A 7,137-nucleotide genomic window follows, 5' to 3' on the forward strand; every position below is an offset into this window, starting at 1 on the left:
AGAGACAGTGCGATTGGCACAGGACAGAGCGGAGTTTAGGGCTGTTGTACATAGGGTCGCTATGAATCGCAAGTGACTCGATGGCACATAACAACAATAATAACAGCAACATTACACTGCTTGGAATATATTCTGAGAAAATGAGAATTGAGCCACAAATGGAGACTTGTATGCCAATGTTTATAGCAGCATTATTCCCCATTTCAAGAACATGGAAAATGGTTATTAATTTTATAAAACACAGTATATGGGAATGATAGTGTGAAGCACAATGTGAAAGAGAAATGGGTGAAACACAATGTATATAAATGATACACAATGTATATAAATTTGTATGCAAACCAATATAAAATAAAAACAATTATTAGAAAAAGAGGTTTTGATTCTGTTGAAAGATGCTGGGGGGCGGGGGAGAGAGAGAGAGAGAGAGAGAGAGAGAGAAAAGTCATACCTTGAAGCAGAATCTTTGAATCTTTAATGTGGTCAAAAATGTCAGATTGTTCATTTCAGATTAGTAAACACGCTCGTTAGTCTCCTCCAGCAGATGATGTCTTTAGGCACTGGGGTGACTTCTGTCCTTATAACACCTCTGGATGTGGGAAAGGTATGTTTGCAGTCTCAGCACCTTCCCACGGGACAATGAACTGACCCCTCCCTCTAGACTGTAAAGTATCTCCTACACCAAACTGTCATCCCCTCCTGAACTGTCATGGTGTCCTGAAGCCCAAATGTGCCCAAATGTTGCCTGCTGTGCCACTTCACTAGCACTATGAACACCTTTGTGAAGATTGTTTGAAGGCATCAGGACCCTGTGGAGTGGCCTCCCAGCCACCCTAGTGATGACTGTGTCAGCCACTGCTATTGCTTCACTGTCTATGACCAACTCAAGACCTTCCTGTGTGGCAGAACCTTTGATGGGGTGGTATTAATAAATCCACAATTATCCAAACATATTATTAGTATAATTCTAAAACTGAGATTAGTTTTTTCCATCCCACAAAACTAGTTACTTTGCCTTAGAATTCTTTTGCCCCCCTTTATTCAGTTATGTAAAGTACTTTAAACTATTTACCACAAGAGGAAATGCATCTTTTCTGGTTTAGCATTTACCTCTTTGAAACTGTTCTTCTTAGTCATTTGTAAATTGTATCTTACCCTGTCTATTTACCAGGAAAGGAAATTCATCTTTTCTAGATTAGCATTTACTTTTTCAAAACTATTTTTCCTCAGTCATCTGTTAACTATTTCTTAAATTGTCTGTTTACTAGTAAACTGGTTTTTTTTTTAATGTAGAAATTCTGTACATTTACTAACAAAAGTGTATTATTAAGTAGCTTAGTACTATCTACCCCAAATATAAAAACTAATGATCACTCCCAGATGGGGAGGCAGGTTTGGAGAAGAATCTCACTGCTTTCCCAGATCTGAAATAAAGTGCTTTGGATATTGCAATCCATCTGTCTTATTGACAATTAACTACAGAAAGAACCCCTTGTGTTTAGTAACAACTCTCTGCACCCATGGTGGCTAGCACTCAGGCCCAAAGTGTCACAGTGATGGTGATCAGCTCCCCCTGGAGCTGGTGTGGACAAAGCTGCAGGTCCAGCATGTGTTGTACTCAGAGTTGAGACCCTCTGTCTGTCCAGGCTGCAGTGACCCAGGAAGGCTGGTGCACTCTGTGGTTGGGCTGGGCCCCACTGCCTTTTGGGATGTGCCCTTCTTAGCTCTGCATTTTTTCAGCTACAAACTGATGAAGAGCTAGCTGAGTGAGTCTAGGCCAAAGGACAGGACATCTGTGGGCATCAACTTCATGGCTTGCAGCATCTCAGAGATGGTGGCAGCCATCCTGACAAAGCCTTTTGATGAGATAAAGACTCAGTGCCAAGTCCAGCTGAGAGCAACAGAGGACATTAGAGTGAGGCATATGTACATGGACTCTACCAAGCTGCCGCTACAGAGGTTCTAAGCTAAGTAGGGCACCAAGGATTACTAAGGCAGTCCCTTCCTATGCCATCATAATCAGCACTCATGAGTCTGGCAAAAGCTTTTCCTAGAAACTCAACCAAGAGTGGCTGCAGGGCCTTTGAAAGGGGCCAGGTTCCATGGGGCCTAGAACCTTGATTTCCTCGTGGTAAGAAGCTGCAATGCAATTCTAAAGGTATGTGGTTTGAATACACCAACTGCTCTGTGAGAGGCAATCTCCTCTGGTGTGATTTACTGCCTCTGAAAACTTGTTGGAAAGTCGGCTGTGGTGTGGTTTCAACAGCACACAACAACAGTCAAGCACGAGTAAACCTGTGCTTAACTTGTGTGTAGGGTAATCCAATGCTGCCTTAGCTTATAAATAATAGAATTCCCTGGTGATTCCCAAGCACTTCTCTGGTTATAATCTCTCCCTGGTTGATCCCATGCAGTTCCAAGGCTTTAAATAGTACCCCCACATAGATGTATCACTTATTTCTCCAGCCCCAATGCTTCTCCTCTGCTCCAGAATGGCATCTCCTACTTCCGTTTTTCTCCATTTGGAAAGATAATGTTGTTGTTAGATGTCATTGAGAAAAGTGTGAGCCATAGCAACCCTATGAACAACACTGTCTTAGTCTGTGCCGTCCTCCCACTTCCTGACATACTGCCAGTGAGGCAGTATCCACTTGCTTGAGAGTTTTCCTCTCTTTCACTGACCCTCTGCCTTTCCAAATATCATGTCCTTTTCTAAGGACTGGCCCCTCGTGGCAACATGTTTGAAGTATGTGGGGCAAAATTTTATCATCTTTACCTCCAAAGAGCACTTTGGCTGTACTTTCTCCAAGACATACTTGTTTGTTCTTTGAAAGTCCATGGAATGTTTAGTACTCTTCTCCAACATCACAATGTCCAACATGAAAATCTAGTAGGTACCTCAAATATTACACAGTCAAATAGCAACTCTTGATTCTTGTTTCCACTTTATATTCTTCTCCCATTTTTTTTCAGAAAATGTCACTCAGTAGCTTATGTCCTAAGAGTAAGTTAATCTTTGATGATCTCTTTTTTTTTTATTTTATCTTCCATATATAATCTCTCAGCTTTGACAGCCTACTGGTAAGAAGCTGGCTACAATTTCAGAGATATGTGGTTTTAATCCACCAGCGACTTTGCAGGACAAGAATAGGCTGTCTCTCCTCCTGTGATTTACTGCCTCTGAAAGGTCAGCTAGGGATTGGTTTTAACTTGATAGCACATAACAACAACAACAATAATAATCATTCTGCATTTCCTCCAAAATGTATTAAATATCTGTCAAGTCTGTTTTAGTCCATGAACACTCTTGCACTCTTATGTCCCTTCAATTTGATTCTAAATAAGCAAATTATTTTAAACTACAAAAATCAGCTTATTTTAGCCCACTTTGTTAGACCCTTGGATGCCTACTCCATAGGGAGTTGTGCTGTTAACCCAAAGGCTACATCTTTCTGATGGTTCAGATCTATCAAAGATAAGAGGGACAATCTCCTCCCTTGTGATTTACAGCCTCCAAAATTCACTAAGCAGTCAGTTATGAGTTCATTCTGACTTGACAAAATGAATTTAACTTGAATTAATTTCTTCTTAGTTGCTGTTGAGTTGGTTCAAGCTAAAGGATTCATCTTCTATTAATATTAGACAATATTCTGTTTTCATCAGTATTTTTTGGAAGCCAATGTCTAGCTCTTGCTAGACTGCCTTCATTTGAAAGCTTTGCTGAAACCTGTCCTCCATGTGTGATCCTGCTTGTATTTTAAATACTTTTGATGTAGATTTCAGTATCATAGCAAAATAAAAGTCACTGTAGTACACACACAAAAAAAAGAGTGATTGTAAACTGTTAGGTTCAGAGTAGGGACCAAGGGGGAGAATGAATAATTCAAAGACTATGCACATATGTAAAAAGAGTGAATAGCCTCACCCACCTGGCTGAACTAATCTATGAACCATAATCACAATAGAATGCTGTCCCTTTCCTCCCTAAAGACCCTGTTATAAAAACCATCCCCAATATGTCCAAAGCAAGACTTCCTCCTTCTGCATCTCCAGAATGAGGAACCTAGCCTGGAGCTCCCCTAATAAAGCTGATTTTAAGCTTTCTTTCTTGTTCTCTGATATCTTTCTTAAGTCCACAGCCTAACATCTGGTAAACGAAACTCAGGAGATGAGTTAAGGTGTGCTACATCCTAGTTCTCCTTCAGGGTGAGTGTGACACACCCCTTTACTCTCTCTTGAACCTACTAGCCCACACAGAGTTGAGACACTTGAACAGTAGTGTAACATCCCACTTCTCTCCTCCTCTCCTGTTCTGTCTGTGGCTGCTGACTGGATAATCTCTGCCCCTTTTGTTCTTCGGATTTATGTATTCCCCTCCCCCTCTTTTTCCTGGAGACTCCTAAAGCTAGACCGATTGTTCATAAAAATTTCCAAGTGTTCTAGCCTCAACTCCAGGCAGTCCAGCCTTCCAGTCCAGGCATTTTGGAGTCTCTTGGGATTCGGGTTTGTCTGCACTGGACTCCGGTTTGCGCATACCCAAAACCCACAGGCTTGTGTCAAAAGCATCCAGGAAGCATCAGGCACTTCTTCCTGGGCTATCAATTGCCATAAGAGATGCTCACTCTATGCATAGCCTTTCCCTATTTGAAACTCCTGGTTTCCAGGGGACACCCTGAAATCTCAGTTGCTTCACCCACAGATTTGAGCACAATGGGTAGTCAAATATCTAAAACCTCAAGGAACAGTCCCTTGGGCTGCCTTCTCTTGAATCTTTCAAACTTGGGTCTGGCTGAGGACCTCTGCCCCAAGAGACTAATCTTTTACTGTAACTGGGCATGACCTCAATCCTAGTTAGATAAGGACTTAATGGACTGAGAATGGGACTTTTGATTTCAATATCCTTTGAGATCTTGACAATTTCTGTAAGCGGACTCAGAGATGGTCAGAAATCCCATATGTCCAGGCCTTCTTTTGCTTACACTCCTGTCCCCCTCTCTGCAAGGCCTGCAAACCTGTTCAGGTTCTCTTAGCCCAAGCCTCTTTGCCAATTAAGTCTCCCAATATCAAATAATCCCCTTCCATTGCTCTTTCACAGGACTCATCCCCCTTGCCTCCAGGAGACTCTGCCTTTTCAGATCCTATAGACTTCCTTTCCCAGCATCCTCTCTGGAACCCACCATTTGCTCTGGTCAAATGGAGTTTCTTCTTTGTCCTCCTTCTGCTCTGCCTGTTTCTATTCCCATCAACCCAAACTCGGCCAATCCCACTCCCATCCTTACTGCTCCTATTGCTAGCCATACATGTTCCTGCCAAACTGAGTTCCTTCTTTGTCCTCCTTTCTCCTCCTTCTGCTCTGATCAACCCAGATTCAGTTACTCCCACTCCCACGCTCCACTTCCCTTGTTGCTAGCCACACCAAGTCCCATCAGACCAAGTTCCTACTCTGTCCCCTCCAGGAAGTTGCAGGCATTGAAGGTACCATTGGTGTTCATATGCTTTTCTCCCTTCCTGATCTTACCCAAATCGTAAAATGTCTATCCTCATTTTCCAAAGACCCCACAACCTATATCATGGAGTTGGGTACCTGACTCAGACCTATGATCTCACCTGACATGACGTTTTTGTTGTTCTGTCCTCTATTCTGATACCAGATGAGAAAGAATACATTCTCCCTGCCTCCCAGCAGCATGCAGACCAACTGCATTTAACAGATAGTACCATGGCAGTTGGCCCCCAAGCTGTCCCCCAGAAAGAGCTGCATTGGACATACCAGGTTGATACAGCCATAGGAAAGGAGGGTCAAGCCAGACATGACCATATGACTTAGTGCCTATTGGCCAGCCTATATACCATTTCCTATAAGGCAGTCAATTTTGACAAACTCAGGGAGATTATCCAAACTAGAGATGAGAACCCAGCACTTTTCTTAACTGCCTCAACAAGGCCCTAACCTGGTACACCCACTTAGATCCTACCTTCATAGCAGGAGCCACTGTCCTAGCTACTCATTTTATCACCTAGTCTGACTCTGACATCACAAATAAACTAATAAAGGCTGAGAGTGCCCCCCCCCAAACATGCATTCAAGACCTGGTAAATAGGCAAATTTTTCAATGATCTAGAGGAACAGACAGAAGTCAGTATGGAGACTCATGCATGACAGAAAGTGGATCTGCAAGCCCAAGCCCTGATAGCTACCTTGCAGTCAACAGGAATGAAGGGTCAGAGAATACCTGCTTATACAAAGAACCAGTTATCTCCTGGAGCATGCTTTAAATGTGGCAAAGAGGGCCATTGGGCTAGCCACTGCTCTAACCCTCACCCTATCTGTAAGACATTGGGCCATTGGAAGGCTGACTGCCTTTTTTCATCCAGCTGCCTCCACCAGACTCAGTCTCCAGCCCGGCTGACCTCCTGGGCCTAACAACTGATGAGTGAGTATACCCAAGCTCAATGACCCATAACACCCTTGCCAAGCCTAGGGTAAACTTTCAGGTAGTGGGTAAGCTGGTTTCCTTTCTGGTTGACACAGGGGCTACCTTTTCAGTACTCCCTTCCTTCTTGGGTTCTATTATCCTTCACAGGGATAATGGCCTTCCCTCTAAGCCTCTTACCACTCAATCTCTCCTCATTACCCTCTACAAATGAGCATTTACCCATTCCTTTCTAATTATCCCTACATGCCCAACTTCACTGCTAGGCAGGGACCTCCTGTCTAAACTTGGGAATGTGTTTTACTGGGAGTCAAGCAAACCCAATTCACCTGACCAGCCTTTAGTTCTATGCCTCTTGACACTCCTTCCCTCTGAGCCCCCTCCTACACTACCTCTACTAACCAGATATTGTCAATCCCATCGTATGGGAACTTTCCACCCCATCTGTAGCCTCTCACCACCAACCTGTTCTTGTTACTCTGAAGGACCCTCCTCTTTTCCCGTTAACCCCAATCCCTATCTCTGCACAACACTGCAGAGTCTTGAAACCTATAATTACCCATTTGCTCTCCAACAAGCTCCTTATCCCCACAAACTCTCTGTGTGATACCCCGATCATATCAGTTAAAAAGGCTAATGGGTCCTATTGGCCAGTTAATGTAGCCATTGTCCCTATACACCCAGTTGTTCTAAACCTCTATAC

At 43.3% G+C, this 7,137-nt stretch overlaps 1 pseudogene; it reads left to right on the top strand.

The window, feature by feature from the left end:
- Positions 1–593: 593 nt before the first annotated feature.
- Positions 594–1,966, top strand: LOC102844143 (annotated as a pseudogene).
- Positions 1,967–7,137: the final 5,171 nt, after the last annotated feature.

This window comes from Elephantulus edwardii, unplaced genomic scaffold, assembly GCF_000299155.1.
Source record: "Elephantulus edwardii isolate Elephantulus edwardi_28Jun2011 unplaced genomic scaffold, EleEdw1.0 scaffold00017, whole genome shotgun sequence".
Classification (NCBI taxonomy): domain Eukaryota; kingdom Metazoa; phylum Chordata; class Mammalia; order Macroscelidea; family Macroscelididae; genus Elephantulus; species Elephantulus edwardii.